The following is a 19,860-nucleotide window of genomic DNA, read 5'->3' on the forward strand; positions in this document are numbered from 1 at the left end:
TCAACCACTGAGTGTGGGTTAGTATGTTGTGTGAACATGGTCGACCTCCCTAAATAGTTTTCGCTCTCTGTTGCTCCAAAGGCCAGGGCCAGAACCAATGGATGTAAATCTGAGGGAAGCTGGTTTAGCTAAACATTACTCGAAACTTCCTAACTCTAAGAGAAATTTCACAGCGGAACAAGCTGCTTCTGGAGATGCTGGACTTTTCTTCCTTGGACGTTTTTAAGAAGATGCTGGATGGCCATCTGTCTGGGATGCTTTCATTGCAGTTCCTGCATTGGGCAAGGGATGGGACTCGATGCTCTCCAAGGTCCCTTTCAAATATTTTCCAATCTCTGCAGGCTCTTTCACATGGGCTTGTACACCGTGGCCTCAAGGTCACACACAATAATTCAGGGATCACCAAGATTTGTAAAAATTAAAACCTGCAAGTGATTGTGTCAGTTATTTCCATATTTAATTGCATGTCAGTTTGTATGACTCCACACTCTATGGCCCGTCAGGTTTTCTAATTTGTTTTTAATGACCTTGCCCGACTGTGGAAAACATCACAATTGGCTCAGCTGATGGGGGAAAAGTATGAAGCTAACGTGCTGATCTGGGAGAATTCTGCAGAGGGGGGAAAATGGGGAATGGAGCCTGAGTTGAGCAGCTCCTTTCTACCCACACCTGGGTCTAAATGGGAGCCAGCATGCCCTAGAGGGGAAAGGCCCCACACCCTGCTGTTTCATCCAACCAATCCCTAACCTCCCCACCTGCACTGAGCTAAACAATGTTGTAAGCAGCTGGCATTCGCTACCATGATCGGAGGTGCATCTACTGTGTTCATGTGGCATACTGTAATGCAGGGAGGGCTAGTAGCTTCTACAGGGAGCCTCCACTGTTTCCATCCCCTAGGTGGGCTCCATTCTTACGTCATAGAGCCCTATGGTGGCTTAACTTGGTGGCGGCGACGGCAGCATTAGTAATGCTAATGGAACTGCAATTTGGGGGACAGCCATTTAAATTTCCCAGCATGCCCTGGAGTAATGCTACATTAGGGGCCTGGTGGGAAATTAAAATGGCAGCTCCCAAGCCCAGCTACTGGGACAAGCATTATGGGTCCAAGTGCTGGCATCCATGGAGGGGCCCTGCCATAGGGATGTTAGGTTTGGCTTCTTGAAATGCAAGCCTGGCTCCTTGCAAACTAGAGTTTGCAAATGGGAAGTCAGACCCAGGAAGGCATGTACTTCCCTGCTTCACTCCCTACTGCTCTCTAGCATAAATTCCCCCTTGTTGGCTTTCACCATGGTTGAGCATTGCATGTGCACTCAGGTTAACCAGGGTTCCTATCCTGAAGCATGCCCTAGATTTGCAAGCTGTGGTTTGCAGGAAACAAGCGTTACACACCTCCATCAGGCAGTTAGCCTTTGGCTTTCCAAAATGTGCAAGGGATTTCTCTGTAACAGAAATGCAGAACCTCTTTCAGTCCAAGGGCCAAATTCCATTTCTGAGAAGCTGTATTCCAGTGGTGGGTGGAACCACAACAAAAAGGGGCAGGGCCAAAGAACCAAAAACATTGCATATTTTATCTTAAAGCTCTTATTGCCCATAACTAAGCATTAGGAGAGGGATTGCTAGGGTGACCACATGGAAAGGAGAACAGGGCTCCTGTATCTTTAACAGTTGTATAGAAAAGGGAAATTCAGCAGGTGTCATTGTTATACATGCAGCACCTGGTGAAATTCCCTCTTCATCACAACAGTTAAATGCAGTTAAAGCTGCAGGAGCCCTCTTTTGTATCTGTTCACTCTAGTATAGCTCCTGCTGCAGCTTTAATTGTTGTGATGAAGAGGGCATTTCACCAGGTGCAGCATGCATACAAATGACACCGGCTAAAATTGCAACCTTTTAGAACGGGAAAAACCTGCACAAAACAGGGACACCACCTAATGATCAGTGGTTGGAGAGAAGGGGAGGGGCCAGGAGGAGGGGGTGTGACCATCTGGGGAAAATCAGGAGGGCTGGAATTGGTTCCAGGGCCCTAGAAGGTTCTCCACACCTGCTACACAATAAGACAGCCTTCCCCCACCTGGTGTCTTCCCAATGTATGGGAACTACAACTCCCAGGAACCTCCAGCCATCCCTGCCAATGCGTTGGAAAGGAGCGGCAGTTGGGAGGAGACAATTGCCCCCATCCCTTGGCATGTTGGGGTGGGATTGTAGCTCTGGGGGGCACCACATGCTTTGCATGCAGAAGGGCCCAAATTCAAACACTGATGTCTCCAGTTAAAAGGATCAAGTAGAAGGTGATGAGAATGACCATGGCAGGAGACCCTGTCACTTTAGGAAACAGCCTTTGCTCCTGATTGGACTAGGCCAGATATAGTAAGTATCCAAAAGTGTTTTTTTTTAAAGGAGATTACAAAGGTCTTCTTGTTGATTAAAAACTTCCAGAATGTCATTTAGCAGCACGATTGAACAGATTAACAGGAAATGTTTCTTCTATGTATCTTCTATGAAGTAGTTCCTGGGGGCAACAAGACCACAAAAATATTAGACATGTTAAAACAGTAATTGCTAGATACTAGTATTATAAAAGAACTCCCAACAACTGACATCTGGCTGTTATGATGAAGGAGGAGGCAAACTCCAGTGCTCAGGACAAAAAGAAAATTTATTAAGCTCTACACATTTCGGAGGGAATACGTCCTTCTTCAGGAGCTGTTTTATGTTCTTTTTTAATGTCCTTATCTCCAAGAACAATCGTGTTTCCTTCTTTTTTCCCCGAGTGCTAGTGAACACTGTTTCTTGAGCTTTTGTGGAACATAAACATTATCTTAAGTTATGGGAAGGTGAATATGTTAAACATGGGAAAGAAAATGGAAAACATTTAGAATGGGTCATGTGAAACATATTCCAAATTTGTTTTCATCACTGCAATTAACAGCTAAATTCAACAGAAAGAATGAGAATGCACTAAGGAGTATGATATGCAATTATTATTATTATTATTATTAATAATAATAATAATAATAATAATAATTTATTTCTTACCCACCTCTCCGATTGGATCGAGGTGGGAAACAAAAACAAGCATAAAATACATAAAATACTGATTAAAAACATGGTATACACTGTTTAAAAACATCCAAAAAACATACTAATTCGATGGTAAGAACTGAATGAGTAAGAGCTATTTGATCCTTATCAGGGGTTGACACAAGCCAACCAAGTGGAAAATAAGACATCATCATCATCATCATCATTGCAAAAAGCAGCAAGCTACTAAATATTCCATACCCTGACCACAGCATCTTCCCGCTTCAGGCATTTTAGTAGGCGAGGGAAGGAAGTAGCTGGGTTTTGGTTGTTAGGCAACAGCAAAATATGTTTAGAGATGTGAAGGCCTGGGGGGGAAACTAGGAAAGGTTTGGGGAAAACCCTTTTTCACCCCAAGCACAAAGAAGTCCCTGAGGGGAAAATAAGAACAATTGCATGAGTGTGCATTAAAAAAATTGCACTCTCCATTGCACCTTAGTGGATGTTTTTATCAGTGCAAAGACGGTGGTTTGTATTCGTTCAAAGGGATGGAGTAGATTTACAAAGCTCTATCCTCCTCTTACAGATAGGTAGTTCACCTCTCACCTGTCCCAGCTTGACAAAGATCTGAGCAAGTTTAGTTATCTGGAGCTCTGTTGGTCTTGAAGTAACCATCGATTTAGCTTCAACACAAGAGACTGATTTGTTTGTTTAAAAATGGGGTGGGTGAATGAATGCTTAAATGAAAAAACGTACCTATGGCTCTTTATAAAAATAAATAAAAGGTGGACTACCCAGATGTAGAGGGCGAGAGCGAGGGGACACGTGTTGTGTTCACCTGTCGTTTATTTTGAAAAGACAGAGAGAAGCCCCAGGCTCATCTGATGAGAGAAAAATCCACAGCAACTCCCTAAATTAAAGTCTTTGTATGCAGCTTTCAGCTACTTCTCAGGTGGTGCAATGAAGCTGACAATTTTACTGACAAGTTGTGTCAAGTGAAGTGATTGGCATGTCTTTCAGCAGTTGTACAGCCAGCCAGCTAAAGGCACTTGCTTAATGGGACACTTGATACAGACAGATGACATTCCTAGAACTAAGAAAGCAGGTCCCAACTCAGCAGTATGAGAGCTTCACTACATGAGTGATTTATTGCACGCTCATGATTGGCAACTAATGAAAGTTTGCAGTTCTTTTACATGATGCTGTCAACCACCAGGATGTCTCCTGCACCTTCCCCTCGTAATCTTGCTTTTAAAAAGATCAGAGATAATGCAGTATTTAAAATTATCCTGTGATATTGTGGGCCACTAGATAGTGCAGTTTCATTTAACTTTATGGAGCATTGCCAAGTATTCAATTACAAACCATGTGGTCACTGTTAGTTGCCATCTAAAGGAGCCATAGTCAACATGGAAAGAAGAACAAAAATGGTAAGGGTGCAGGGTTTTTCCTTACTGTAGAGACGCTCTGAGTTAAGGCTGCACAAACTAGTTTTGCAGTTTTGGAATAGGACCAGTGGTGTGGAGACAATTTTGCAGTTTGGAGTGTGACTTCCTTGCAGCTGGCTGGCAGGAAGGGATCTTGCCAGGGTTAGTACTGTCTCTTTGGGGGAATCTGGTGATGGTTTAATGATTAGGATTGTCTGTTTGGGTGCCTAAATACTATGCATCAGGCTTCCCCAACATAGTGCCCACCAGATGTTTTGGACCTCAACTCCCCCATCAGCCCTTGCTGGCAGGAATTATGGGAGTTGTAGTCTAAAACATGTGGAGAGCACCAGGGTAGAGAAGTCTGCTATATCCTAATGGCAAAGGCATTCTCTGAGGGCTGATCCATACATAACCAGAACAATACCATCTGTGTATAAGGGAAGTTGTCAGCAGGCATAAAAAGAGGTTTGCAGAAGTACAGAAAAGGTTTGGGGAGAACATAAGGGTGGAACACCCCATTCCCCCCAAAATCCCAGCTGAATGAAGATATCCTGCATGTGTGGAATGCTGGCTGATTATTAAGGAGAAAAAATGGAAAACCGGGGAAGGTGAATGTAATGGAGCATTGTAGAAGAGGGCTTGGCTGGCATACTAAATAGGAGCACACCGTACTGCAATATTTTGCTGCAGGTGCCACTTATAAACTGATAAACATTGCAGGGCTCCAGCCTCCTGTATTATCTCCAAGGCAAGTGACCTCATGAAAAGGCTATCCATGGAATCTCTGACCAAATAGAAACGAGAAAAACTTCTATCTTGTTTGGGCTTTCTTTAGAGCAGCTGTTGCTTGAAATCTGGCTCTCCCTCGATTTCCTATTCTCAGAAAGCTTTATAGACACTTGTAGTGCAAGGAATGCGCAACTCTCGCTCATTTGTTGTGCAGGATCCTGGTGTCCTCTCTCCAAGAAGCATTTCTGTTTTGAGGATTTGACAATTTTAGGGCACTCAAATTGCAATATATTGGTACTGAGAAAGCATTCTTTCCTCCCACCTTGCTGAAGAGACCATGGCACTTGCAAGTTTTGTCTGGATTGTAGTTGTGCAAATGTGATGAGCACCTATTGGATATTGCCTGTGGCATTACCGAAGAACAAAACACCGCCTGTTTCGTGTTTGGGTCATCAGTGTTTAATTCACAAACAGGCAACAACAACAACAACAAAAAGGGCTAAACTTCACTAGTCTCAAGGCCAAGTATGAAAACCGCCTCTTCTTTTAAAAAAAATACTGAGAAAAAAACTTCAGTTTTTATTTGGAGACTTTAGAATGATTCATCAGGTTTCTCCGGATAGCGGTGATAATGAGAGAAACCGCAGACGTGTGATTTGTTGAGAAATCTGGACCTATCTTGGCAAGCAGAAGCACTCTGTCCTTCAAGCCAGAATCAAACCAGCAACCTAAGGATGACTTCAATAGCACTCTACAGTCCTCTGCTCTACCAGCTGAGCTACCAAAGGATCACATCCAGAGGTTTGCCTTATTTTATATATATATTGGATGTGGCTTGCTATTCAAAGCAAGATAGGTGTTAGCATCCAGGATGCAGAATTGGAATTTCAATTCAAGTTACCATGTTTTCTTTCAGAATATGCCACATGTACTCAATGCCGTTATTATCGTGCTTTTGTCACACTCCCATAGGATTTGGGAAGTTTCCAATGCAGCTGAGGCAGAGCTGGCAACTCGAGTATGTCCGTGTGTCATGATGTCATCACATGATGTCATGTGATGATGTCAAAGATCTTGGAATTGTTGTAGATCGCAAGCTGAATATGAGCCAACAGTGCGATATGGCTGCAAGAAAGGCAAATGCTATTTTGGGCTGCATTAATAGAAGTATAGCTTCCAAATCGCATGAGGTACTGGTTCCTCTCTATTCGGCCCTGGTTAGGCCTCATCTAGAGTATTGCGTCCAGTTCTGGGCTCCACAATTCAAGAAGGACGCAGACAAGCTGGAGCGTGTTCAGAGGAGGGCAACCAGGATGATCAGGGGTCTAGAAACAAAGTCCTATGAAGAGAGACTGAAACAACTGGGCACGTTTAGCCTGGAGAAGAGAAGATTGAGGGGAGACATGATAGCACTCTTCAAATACTTAAAAGGTTGTCACACAGAGGAGGGCCAGGATCTCTTCTCGATCCTCCCAGAGTGCAGGACACGGAATAACGGGCTCAAGTTAAAGGAAGCCAGATTCCGGCTGGACATCAGGAAAAACTTCCTAACTGTTAGAGCAGTGCGACGGTGGAATCAGCTACCTAGGGAGGTTGTGGGCTCTCCCACACTAGAGTCATTCAAGAGGCAGCTGGACAACCATCTGTCAGGGATGCTTTAGGGTGGATTCCTGCATTGAGCAGGGGGTTGGACTCAATGGCCTTGTAGGCCCCTTCCAACTCTGCTATTCTATGATTCTATGATTCTATGTCTCCTTACGATGCCATCCTGAAGTTGCGTCACTGAACTGGGAGGGGGGAGGGAAGCACCTATAAAGTGGAAGTGGTCCACTCAACCTCAACTGGAAGAGGCATTTAATTCAGGCCCTCTGTTTCAAAAGCAGACACAAGCTTTTCATAAGTTAACAATGTCACAATTAAGAAAGAACTGAAGCTGCACATCCTCAAACGCCTTGTCCATTCTCGTTCTATAAGGGTGGGCCCAAGACACTTCGCTATGTGAAGCGGAGCAGAAAATCCACACACACCCCAATAGCCACATCCACCATGGGAGCCATTTTGTGGCGGTGCCCACAAAATTCCCAAATGTGCCTGTGGGTCCAAAAAGGTTGGCAACCCCTGGCTTAAGACCAAACCAGATTATGCTTTAAAGCAAAAAGGCAAAGGACACTGCACAGAGCAAAGGCAGTTTTACAGTATGTTGTCAGCTACAGGTTTTGAAAGAGACCCTATTTTTAAATTTCCCTCCATGGTAAAACAAACCCAAAAAACTGTTTGGAGATGTGTGTGTGTGTGTGTGTGTGTGTGTGTGTGTGTGTGTGTGTGAGAGAGAGAGAGAGAGAGAGAGAGAGAGAGAGAGAGAGAGAGCGCACTAGTTTCTAATATAACAATGGGCCCTTCCCTCTTGCCCCACAGCTGTTTTCCTTTCCTGGGGAGCCTAGGTGAGGAACATTTTGAAAGACAATACACATACTGGGTTGGATTCAAACTGTGATACTTAGAGCAGACCATTTGAAATCAATGGGATTTAAATTAGTCATGACTGACTTAATTCTCACTGATTTCAATGGGTCTACTCCAGGTATCACTAAGTCTGAATCTAAATCAATGGCCCTGTTTAGAAGACACCTTAAACCTACCGTGTTTTAAGGTGTCTTCTGAACAGGGCCAATGTCTGCCAGCTCATTCTCTCATAATGCTGGAGCTCAGTGGGATCATCCAAGGAAGCTGATTGGTGGGAGATTCAGGTCAGATTAAAGGAAGTACTTCTTCACAGGGCGCATAGCTAAACTATGGAATTCACCACCATAAGTGTAGTGATGGCCAACAATTTGGATGGCTTTAAAAGGGAGGTTGACAAATTCCTGGAGGAGAAGGCAATTTATTATTTTATTTATTTTATTTATTACACTTATATACCACCCCCATAGCCAGGGCTCTCTGGGCAGTTTACAGAAATTCTAAAATTAAGATAAAAACAAGTATACAAAATTTAAAATTCTAAAACACAGAACATACACACATAAAGCATTACAAACCATTAAAAAACTAAACATGTGGGTGATTAAGATGTGCCGCCATATGCCTGAGCAAAGAGGAAAGTCTTAACCTGGCGCCGGAAAGATAGCAGCGTTGGCGCCAGGCGAGTCTCGTCAGGGAGATCTTTCCACAGTCTGGGGGCCACCACCGAAAAGGCCCTGTCCCTCATTGCCACACTCCGAGCCTCTCTCGGAGTAGGCACCTGGAGGAGGACCTTAGATGTTGAACGTAGTGACCGGGTATATTCACGTCGGGAGAGGCGTTCCGTCAGGTATTGTGGTCCCAAGCCGTGTAAGGCTTTATAGGTCAAAACCGGCACCTTGAATAGGGCTCGGAAACATACAGGCAGCCAGTGCAAGCAGATCAGAGCAGATGTTATACAGTCGAACCTTCTGGTTCCCGAAATCAATCTGGCTGCTGCATTTTGCACGAGCTGCAGCTTCCGAACCGTCTTCAAAGGCAGCCCTACGTAGAGTGCATTGCAGTAATCTAACTTGGAGGTTACCAGAGCATGGACAATGGATCAATGGATACTATATACTTGACATTATGTGTTACCTCGTTTTTCAGAGGCAGGATGCCTATGTACACCAGTTGCTGTGGAACATTGTCACAAGGATGCTGTTGCACTCAGGCCCTGCTTGTGAGATTCCCATGTGCGTCTGGCTGGTCACTATGTGAGCAAAATGCTGGACTAGATGGACCCTTGGTCTGATCCAGCAGGGGTCTTCTTATGTTCCTATCTACATGTTTGTTGATGAGGTGCTCTGATACCCCCACCCCACCCCACCCCTCTCACCCCACCCCACCCCTCTCACCCCCATTTAGGTTTTAGGTTTGCCTGCCAGGAAACAGGAGAGCCGGCAGACTCAAGCAAGATGCTCCCACTGAAAATCCAGTTCCATGCCTGGTAGGTACCACACCCAAAGTTAAAAGGAGCAACACAGCTTATGAGGCATGTCCCTTCGATAGCTCAGCTGGTAGAGCGGAGGACTGTAGAGTGCTAGCAAAGTCATCCTTAGGTCGCTGGTTCGACTCCGGCTCGAAGGACAGATTTTTTTCTTGCCACACGTATGAACAAATGAGACAGGGAGGACATTTTCACGTGTGATGCACTGGAACTCGTTTGTGATTAAATTGGCCTATAACGTCATCATCAAATCTACATCATCAAACCAGCTTATCTACCTTCTGCATTCTAAAGCCAGCTAACATCCATAAATAGTACGTAGGTGCTTCCTAGTCTCACCATCTGGCTGCTTTGGGTGACAGCCATAGAAATCACTGTAGCTTAAACATGCTGAGCGTTTTCTGGATTGTACCCAAAGATCATTATCTTCTCATCTGTGCCTCTCCCCTTCCAAAAGCTGCCAGGAGGATTTTTGTTTTTTTGTTTAAAAAAGGCTCAAATCCTATCTACATAAATAAATAAAATATTTTAGGGTGCAGTCCTAACCCCCTGGGCAGCTCTGGAGTGCTCTACTGGATCCCAACCCCCTCTGTTCATCCAAAAGGCCCCTGGACTAGGCTCCTCTGCTATGCGAGCTTGGGACTGGTGTAGCTAATTCCAGGTGGGGTTGGGGATGGGGGTGGAATTCCAAAAAAAGTAACATCTGCCAAGCCACCTCTACCTTCACCAGTGTGGGCTGGCTGGGCTTTGCTACCTTGCTCCCCAACAATTTATTTATTTATTTACATTTCTATACCGCCCAATAGCCGGAGCTCTCTGGGCGGTTCAACAACCCACCCCAATTCAGACAGCTCTGTCAGGTCCCTCTCTTGGACAGCCTTGGAGAAGGGATTTGCTGTAAATTGGCTTACAAAGCTCTATGGAGACTTCTTTAGTTGCATGCGTTTCTACTTGCTCATCTCTTTAAAAAATCATTTCAGGGCTGTTTTTGCATCTTTGTGCCCTCTAATGCCAGATTTTGCAACTGCAATTCCAAACTCTCTGCATTCATTCCCCGCCCCCTTCCCCAGCACTGGAACAGGAAAAAGGACCACCCAAAAACACGCTCCCCCCCCCATCTCTTGTACTAAACCTCATGCTTACCAAATTTGGCCATGGTGCAAGATACAACTGGTGCAGAGAACCTCCCCCCTTTCATTCGCAGATGCCAAAAGAGTCACGTAGTCTTGCCTGCTTTTTTCCTTTCGACCTCTGCAAAACATAATGAGACCCTGAAGATCTTGGCTTTGAAAGACAAACAAAATAACTCAAGAACAGCAAAAGAAAGAAAGAGGGGGTGGGGAAATAAAAATTAATAAAACCCAGTTCAGAGGGTAAGTGTTGGACAGCCTGTCAGAGATCAGGACTGTTGCAGATTATCCTCATTATTCCACGCTGGAAGAACAGACAGCATGAACATGTAAGACCATGGCTGTGGACTTTTCAGAGGAAAAAAGGGGATGCTGGTGGACATTTAGGGCTCATCTACACCAAGCAGGATATTCCACTATGAAAGCGGTATGAAAGTGGTATATAAAAGGCAGGAGCCACACCACTGCTTTATAGCAGCATTGAAGTGCACTGACAACTGTTGGGCCCCATGACACATACCATATACCGCTTTAATACCATTTTCGTAGTGGAATATCCTGCTTGGTGTAGATGTGTGATGGGCCCCAACAGTTGTCAGTGCACTTCAGTACATTTATAAAGCAGTAGTGTAGATCTTGCAGTGCACTTCAATACTGCTACATTAAAGCAGTAGTGTGGCTCCTGCCTTTTATATACCGCTTTCATAGTGGAATATCCAGCTTGCAAGCAGTAATAAGTAATACTTCACATCCATATAACAACTTCAGGTGTTCAAAATGCTTCACATGCAGGACCTTGTAGTTGTAATCCTTACAAGAATTGGGGGGTGCATAGGCCGAGAGACAGTGGCTTGCATAAAGCCATGTAGGATGCCATCCAATGCATGTTTAGATAGAAAAAGGTCCCACAACTCCCAGCATCCCCCAACCAGCATGGGAATGCCAGCTTGCTGGGTAATGCTGGGAGTTGTAGGACTTTTATTTCCGTCTAAACATGCCGCAATCCTTGGGGCTGGCAGTTAGCTCCATTAATTCTAACTAAACATAGAATTTAGCTTTGAATCTATCACTTCCTACATAATTTTAGATTGCCAGCCTGAAGGCAGGGAACTGTCTTTCCAAAATGTAGTGAACCTGGCAATTTTAGGCATTTTATAAACAAAACAGAGTGCTAATTGTAATGATGACACACAAGGTGACACCCCTTTACAAAGGATAATTAAACTAGATTAAGGGTGTTGGCACACACAACACTAAAAGTGAATCTGGTGCCATTTCTGTTTGTGTCTGAATGTTGTTGATGCAGGACAGAAGAAGATCCATTAAAAACACACACATAATATACACATCAGAAAAATAAACAGCCCTGTTGCAGCTCAATCCTTTCTATACACAGTTACTCAGAAGTAAGCCCTCTTGTATTCAGTAAAGTTTACTCATGGGTAAAGATCTATATTTATTTATTATTGTATTTATATCCCAACTTTTTCCTTCCAAGGAACCCAAGGAGGCATATAATCCTCCTCTCTTCTCCACTTTATCCTCACAACAACAACCCTGTGAGATAGGTTGGGCTGAGAGTCTGTGACTGGCCAAAGTCACCCAGTGGGTTTCCGTGGCTGAGTGAGGACTAGAACCCAGATCTCCCGACTCCCAGTCCAACACTCTAGCCACTACGCCACACTGGCTATAGGACTGCTGCAACCTAGCAGTCCATTCCTATACCTGTATATACAGAAGTAAGTCTCACTGAGTTTAACAGGATTTACTCCCAAGTAAATATCCTATATTCAATTTTCTGAGAGTAAGTCCCATTTGACCTCAATGGTCTTACTTTTGAGAAGCCATGTATAGGATTGTGGAATTGGTGATGAACTAGAATTCCACATTTTCTCCTTAAGCACATATTGGAAGGAATGAGTTACAACGGTTTTGCCTTCCTTTAGACAGAACATTTTTTCTGTCTAAACACGCATAGGATTGCGTCCTAAAGTGTGTTCATCACGGTTCAAGAATTTTTCATCTACCTCTTAAAAGTGAAATGGGTGAACCAGGAAGGGGTGAGCCACATCTGGAACCAAGTTCGAGTGTCTTCCTTGTTATTTATTGCAAAATACATAACAACTAAACCCAGCTCCCTTTAAATGTGGCTCAAGGTTTTGGAATTCTGTAGGAAGCACCCTTCCTGGAACTGGAATTTTGTACACTCGTGAGGATATGCCACAAATAAGCAAGAGTGGAAACTCTCCTTGGCTACGACTTACTCCCAAAATAGACTTTTTCAAGCGCTCACCTAAGATTAAGGAACGGAGGGGGAGAGAAATTCTTCCTCTTCCTAATAAGCCAAGGACTAATAATTCCCAGCAAAGCTACTAGACCATCAAGCTGAACAACCAACTTCTGCAAACCCCATCATGGTATGATTGGTCTAATTTTCTTAGAACTACATGTCCCAATATGCAATGCTTCATCTGTTTTCAAACTAGAAAATGATCCTTGACTCACCCTCCCCACACTTCCCTCCCAAAACAGGTTTCTTGTACTGTGAGAGTTTGCGAGTTAAAGGACTGTTCAGTTCTGATACTCAAAAAACCTCCTGGACTCAGAATTCTTTAATTTCATTCTGAATGTCTGTCTTTTGTACCAGGCTCTGGCTGGTAGATATTGGTGTTCTAGCAAACAAACACACAAATACACACCCAAAGTTGATCTCACAAGCCTGAATTCTGCCTATCTGTTGTGTACAACATAAAAGTACCAATAATAAAAAGTTATAAAACCAGAGAGCATTAAAACAGACCACACAAAAACAGTTCTTCAAGTAGGCAGGAAGGATAATGAATCAAAAGCCTGGCTGAATAAAAAGAAAAAAAGAAAATACATATGACCCACTTAAAACCAATTTGTATGACACTTTGAGATTCTCTACATGAGCTATTTATTGCATGCTCATGACTGGCCATTCATGGAAATTTCCATGTCCTTTATATGGGCACGTCAACCTCTAGGACATCTCCTGTGCCTTCCTCTGGTAATCTTGCTTTAAAAAGGATCAGAGATAATGCACTATTTAAAATTATTGTGGGATATCGCGGGCCACTAGATGGTGCTATTTTATTTAACTTTATGGAGCACTGCCAAGAGGAAAAGTTTTCAATTACGAATCATGTGGTCTGCGTTGGTTGCCATCTAAAGGTGCCATAATCTACGTGGAAAGACACCAGAAGAAAAAATGATAAGGATGTGGGTTTTTCCTTAATGTAGAGGCACTCTTTATCTTTCAAAGGGAACAAAGTGGCTAATGAAATTAAAACCAATAATTAACAGGTCAACAATTAATGTGGTGGAGGCGCCCTCCACCTGCGGAGAAGAATGGCATGTGTGGGGCTTCTGTGTCCATTACACTTCTGTGAGGCTCCATTACACTTGAGGAGAGCTCCACAGGTATAATATTTCCACTGGCAATGTTCCTACCAGCAGTACACCCATTCTGAAAAAATGGGATCCAGTAGGCAGACTTTATTAAGCCCTTTCTCTTGTACGTCTATTGCCCTGCCTTGTCTTCATCTTCCTATTCCCGGTTTGAGTCCTGTTAAATGTCTGCTGCTGTAGAGCATCTGTTGTTGTTATTTAAAACCTAAAGCAATCAACAATAAAAAACCCAGGACCAGTTAAAACCTTATCATGTCGTGTTAAATGTCTTAGGAGCAGAGGAAAGTCGTAACTTGGTGTCAAAAGGATGACAACGCCAGGCCGACCTCCCTGGGGACAGCAGCCTTTGAGTTCTGTGTGAGTTACAGACCTTGACCTTTGGTGGTACTCGTGGGTCTTTGTGTATTGACCTTTTTGGCGGTTGCAACATCATTTTAGGGGAAGAGCTGATGGTCTTTGACCCTGTTAATAACAGTATAACCCTTCCGGCCTTGTCTGCTATGTGGCTTAGGGTGCAATCCTTTAAGATTGCTGCCTGCTAAATAGAAGCTTCCACTAATTATTTTACTTCTTGTCTTTTTTCCATTTCCCATGTCTGTACTACAGACTTACATGGCTTACTTGGCACAGGATATACTTTCAATTTAAATTTGGCTCTCGTTAGGTAAGATAGAAATAAGGATACTCTCTCTCTCTCTCTCTCTCTCTCTCTCTCTCTCTCTCTCTCTCTCACACACACACACACACACACACACACACACACACACACAACTGTATGACTGAGACACATCAAATGGTTCTTTGCACCTGTGAATGAACTATTACAATTTAGTCCCAACAAAATTTGCTTATCCCATGATTTAAAATTCAAAATATTTTTCAATGGAGATTACTTACATATTGAACTTAGACTCATTCAACTGTCGAATGATATATGCATGTGTGAAACAACCCTTAGCAGAAGTATTTTCTGATCAGCATTTCAAAATTATAGTCTGGTGTGTGTACTCCATAAAGTGGTGTTGATATAAGTCGCATGCTTTATATTCCATAGAGCTGTGGTCCGTCTCTCTCTCTCTCTCTCTCTCTCTCTGGCCGTTTCTACACCTGCCCTTTTTTCCAAGGATCGCCCCTGGATCATCCCTGTGCATGCAAATGACACACAGGGGATCCCAGGAACAGGCAGAGACTATTTCTCCATTTTCCTGGGATAATCCTTAGGTGTAGAAAGGGCCGCTCTTGCTCTTGCGCTCTCTCTCTCTCTCTCTCTCTCTCTCTCTCTCTCTCACACACACACACACACACACACACACACACACTGGTGCATTTTCATAACACACAATTATGACTCATAACCATTAAGATGCAGTTATGCATTTATTGTACTATAAGTAAATTGGCTAGAAAAGCTTCATGGCATAACAAGGACTAGATCCTTCACCCCCCCAAACAAGGCATTGATTTCATAGCTCATTTCTGATCTGTAAGCACCAAGAGCCATCTAGTGACTGAAGTACAAAACTGCAAATGCACACTGCTTTCTAAGACTGTTCAGATTTCATCTGGCCAAGGACAAACTTTCAAGTACAGTGTGCCACTTATACATTGTCCACTGTATTTTCCAGTGGACAATGTGGAAATTAATCTATCTGCTCCCTTCTCCAGATGTTTAAAATCCAGGAATGGCTTGAGAAGGGAGCAGATAGCTAAGGCAGGGTTTTCTTCTTTCAGTACCCGGCCCAGTTCTATCCAGTGGTGTAGTGTTAAGGTTCTTAGGGATGCCGTACCGGGACTTTTTATTATTATTAGCAGGGATGCTGATGACATCTGCCACTCCCTTCAGGATTCCCTGATCCTGCTGAACTTAGCTGCAATCTTCCCGCAGAATGTGGGGAGAATAAATTTCCCCAGCAGCAATACATTGTTCCCTGTTGTACTGCAAAGTATTTTGGGGTAGCTTGATCTTGAATGGGCATTTATGGAAGACCTGCTACGGATGGAGATGTAAACTACTAGAACTGGTTGGTTGATAATGGCTGCCTGAATTCTTGGAGCTTTATCACACGTACCTGCTTCCCTCGGATCATCCCCGTAGCGCTTAGCTTTCGCGGTTGTTGTTGTTTTTGCTACTGGGAGGCAGCGATCCTTTGCATACCAGGAAGTGAGTTTAAGGGGGGGGAATGTAAAAACTCATTAAAAAATCAATGGATGATCCAATTCAATTCAAATTTGGTATGCTAAAGCTCTCCCTAATATCTATTACTGTGCCAATTTTTGGTGTCTTTATCTTTAAAGCTTACGCAGATGTAAGCATTTCTTTAAAAACATGCTCCTGCGCCCCAGCGGCAGCTCGGAAGATACGCTCAGAAAGTAGGGGACTCTTTTGGCTTTATTGCACAATAAAGGCAGGATGCCTGGGAGTACTTCACAATCAAGGTAGATTATAAGGTGGAAAACTTCTGAGTCCTTTGCATGCAATTCGCAGTGATTGCACAGTATAACGCTGGTGCGATAAAGCTTTTGGACTCTCCTTGAGGGTGTGTCTATAGGAAACGTCATGAGGAGCAGCTGCGCTTCCATATTAACCAGTACACCACTACTTCTGTCATCACTGGACCCGGCGCCAGCTTCTCAGTTCTGCTATGGATACTGGAGGTGTTTCCACCTCGCCCGCTTAGCCGGGCCCAAAGAGGAGGCTCCGTCCTTCGCAGCCACCAGAGGGCTCTGGGTATATGGCTTCGGGAGGCAGGAAAGCGGCTCTTCGCTCCTTCTCTCAGCTCTGCGTTTCCTCCGCTCGGGGCGTCGCGCTTTGAGCTTCCTGGGTGACTCGGATGCAGCTGTAGCGCGAACTGGACCAGATCAGACGCCGCCCCAACCGGGACCAATGCCAGCCTGCGGGGACCGTTCCTCCAGACCAGCTTCGCCCAGCCAAGGTGGGAAGGAACTGTCCCGGGTTGCAATCCCGCATTTCCGGGAAGGATTCCTGAGTGGGGGATGCCAGGAGACTAAAAGACAGAGGTTACACGGGGGGATGGGCCAGGTGTCCTCTTTTACAAAAGACCACCCTCTATTTTAAGGGCTGCCCTGCCCAAATCCGATTTAAAGATAAAGAACCATCAGAAGCCACCAGCAGTCAAAGCACCTGGATTGCAGAATTAACAGGCAGGTACACAGGTCCCCAATTCACAATCTTCCATGCTATGGTGAGATGTAGTGCATTTCTGTTTAAATTATAACCATTATGACTAAATCTGTATAAAGTAATACAAGCAGATTTTATGCAGATTATATATTTTTGCAGATGCATTTCCCCTTTTTTGGAAGTTCATCAATGGTTACCCTACCCAGTTACCTTTACCCCCAGAGCTCACTTTAGACCTGCACCTGTACAACTTCCGGGGGGGGGGGCACACTCTGGAACATTGCTTAGCAAAAAAACGTGGCAAAGGAATTTCCAGTGTCATCAAGATTTTAAGCCTTGGTTGCGAGAACAGACCCAGGGAGTTGTATTTCATCTACCTTAACGAATTAGTGGAGCAGAAGGGTTTGATTGTATGCGTTTATTTTAATTACTATTTCTAAAAATAGGTATACCCTGCCCTACAATTTATGGATAAGACAGATAACAATGGATCTTGGGGATGCTGTCAATCAAGCTGGACATGAGTTTGCGGTGTGATGCAGCTGCAAAAAAGGCAAATGTGATTTTGGGCTGCACTAAGAAAAATGTCATTTCCAAGTCATGGGAAGTAATAGTTCCACTTTATTGTGTGCTAGTCAGGTCTCATCTTCAGTTCTGGGTGGCCACACTTTAAGACGGATAAATATCAGGGGTGCAGAAATCTGGCCAGGGACCTAAATCTGGCTTTCCAGGCATTCCAGTTTGGCCCCCTGGAGTACCCAGAAAGCCACGCCCCCTTTCTCTGCCCAACCATCAATCTTTTGATGGTTTTGTGCAGTTTTTCTGTTATGAAAAGTTGGAATGCCTCTCCTAAAGCTTGTTACTGCTAGTAAGAGCTTTAAGCTAAACTATGCTAGTGTTTGTGGGGTTTTTGCCCTGCCTCTTTTGCCTTCGGCCCCACCCATCAGGGGAATGTGCCCCCGAGATTTCTTTGAAATGGAAATGAGGCCCTCAGAGTGAAAGAATTCCTTCACACCTGCTATAGGCACATTGGAATGGGTTCAGAGGTGGGCTAGGAAGATGGTCAGTGATATGGAAAGAAATGAAGAATGGTCTGAGGGGGGATGTGATGGTGCTCCTCAAATACGTGAAGGGTGAACATTAGGAGAAACGTCTTCTTAAGGGTAAGAGCGCTCAGTCAATGGAACCAATTAGCTCTATTTATTTATTTATTTATTTATTTATTGCATTTCTATACTGCCCAATAGCCAAAGCTCTCTCAAATTTAAGACAAGCAAGGACTGGACAGGCATCTGTTGGGAATACCCTAGCTCTAGATTTCCCATACCAACTAAGAGATGAGATGGCCTACAAGGCACTGTCCAACTCTATGATCCTATAATAAAAACAAAATCGCTTTAAACCACACAATAAAAAACACACACAATCACCAGCAGATTTAAAAACACCAGCAGCAGTTGTCAAAGCTCCTATAGCTTATTTTCTGTTAGGAGCTTTAAAGTGCTTTTCAAAGATATGCATTTGTTTTGTTCTATTTTCTTGTTTTTAATTTTCAGTGTAAACTGCTAATTTTCAGTTTGCAAACTGCAAATTTTACACAGTAAATTGCCCCTCAAAAGTGTAATGAATATATTAAAAACGGCATTTAGAGCAGCCATTCCACCCCCCTTGTTGATCCTACTATGGAGCATCAAAAGGGTAAAAATTAGCCTGCAAAAGATAAGTTTGACCCTTTTGGCACCCCATTGCTGAGCTGGATACCATTTTTTGAAACTTAAATGTTTTCAGTCCAGCGGGGAGATGTGGTCCATGTGGGGTGGGTTCTCAGGGTACGTGAAATTGTCCACCCCATAAATACGTGTGTATGTAAAATGAAGGGTGGTATATATCATCAATAAAATAGAGTAACACAAATACTCAGTGAGCCCCAAAAGTTTTCTGAAAAAGAATCATATAGATTATGTATGTAGAAGTCAGATGCAGAAATCTCAGTATTTGGTTAGCACCAGATGCAGGAATCTTAGTTTGACATACAGTTTAAGTAGCCCTAACTAAGGCTATGAAGACATGTGTGAGAGACAGCAAGTTCTGGAGCAGTGCTTGATTTCTAAACACAGAGGTTCTGGAGCTTAAAAGTTACATATCCTGAACATGAAACCCTTCCCATCATGCTAGAGAAGTGGGCCAGGGGCTGGGCTTTCTCAGAAGTGGCAGGAAAGTGCTCTGCATGCGTCTGTGCCTTGGCAACCTGAAACAAGTTCTAGACTTAAACCCTGATTAATATTAAACCCTGCTTTGCAGGCAATATCAGGCAGGCCCTACTCATTCCAAGGCAAAGGCCAAAGATCTAGTGGCCGGTTTTTCTTGCCTCTAGTGGAAAGAACCACATTTGTTGTTTTTGTTGTTGATATATTGTTGTTATTATTATTATTCCTCAACGTACATGGTGCTTTACAAAGATGCCTGCCCACGGAAACACCTTTATGCAGTTTTTATTGATCTCTAAGCCGCTTTTGATTCTATTAACAGAAACAGACTATGGGAAAGGATACAAAACACTAATATCGACCGCAGACTCTTGATTTGATAAAAGAATTCTACAGCAACACAGAAATGAGGGTTAGGGTAGGTCTGAATGATTCTCTAACAGAAGCCTTTAAAACAACGCGGGGAGTAAAGCAAGGGTGCCTTTTGGCTCCCACCCTTTTCAATATCCATCTTAATGATCTGGTGTCACAGTTAGCTCAAGTAAACTCTCCTTCTCCAGTAACTTTGAATAGAAAGATTTGTATTTTAATGTATGCAGATGACATAGTACTGTACTTATTTCTCTTGCGCGCTTGGGTCTGAAAAATCCCTTAGACACATTCAGTTCTTATTGTAAATTTATTATTGTTGTTATTATTATTATTATTATTATTAATTATTATTAACATCCAGTTCTTATTGTAAATTTGTTGTTGTTGTTATTCAATGTATATGGTGCTTTACAAACCAAGATGCCTGCCCACGGAGCATTCAATCAAA

At 43.5% G+C, this 19,860-nt stretch overlaps 1 non-coding gene across 1 annotated transcript; it reads left to right on the plus strand.

Annotated features, from left to right (window-relative positions):
- The first annotated feature begins 9,181 nt into the window (after positions 1–9,181).
- Positions 9,182–9,269, plus strand: TRNAY-GUA (transfer RNA tyrosine (anticodon GUA)). Its single transcript is given in 2 exon segments — positions 9,182–9,218; positions 9,234–9,269. It is a non-coding gene; the product is annotated as a tRNA-Tyr (tRNA).
- The last annotated feature ends 10,591 nt before the right edge of the window (positions 9,270–19,860 follow it).

Source organism: Elgaria multicarinata, chromosome 3, assembly GCF_023053635.1.
Source record: "Elgaria multicarinata webbii isolate HBS135686 ecotype San Diego chromosome 3, rElgMul1.1.pri, whole genome shotgun sequence".
Lineage (NCBI taxonomy): Eukaryota > Metazoa > Chordata > Lepidosauria > Squamata > Anguidae > Elgaria > Elgaria multicarinata.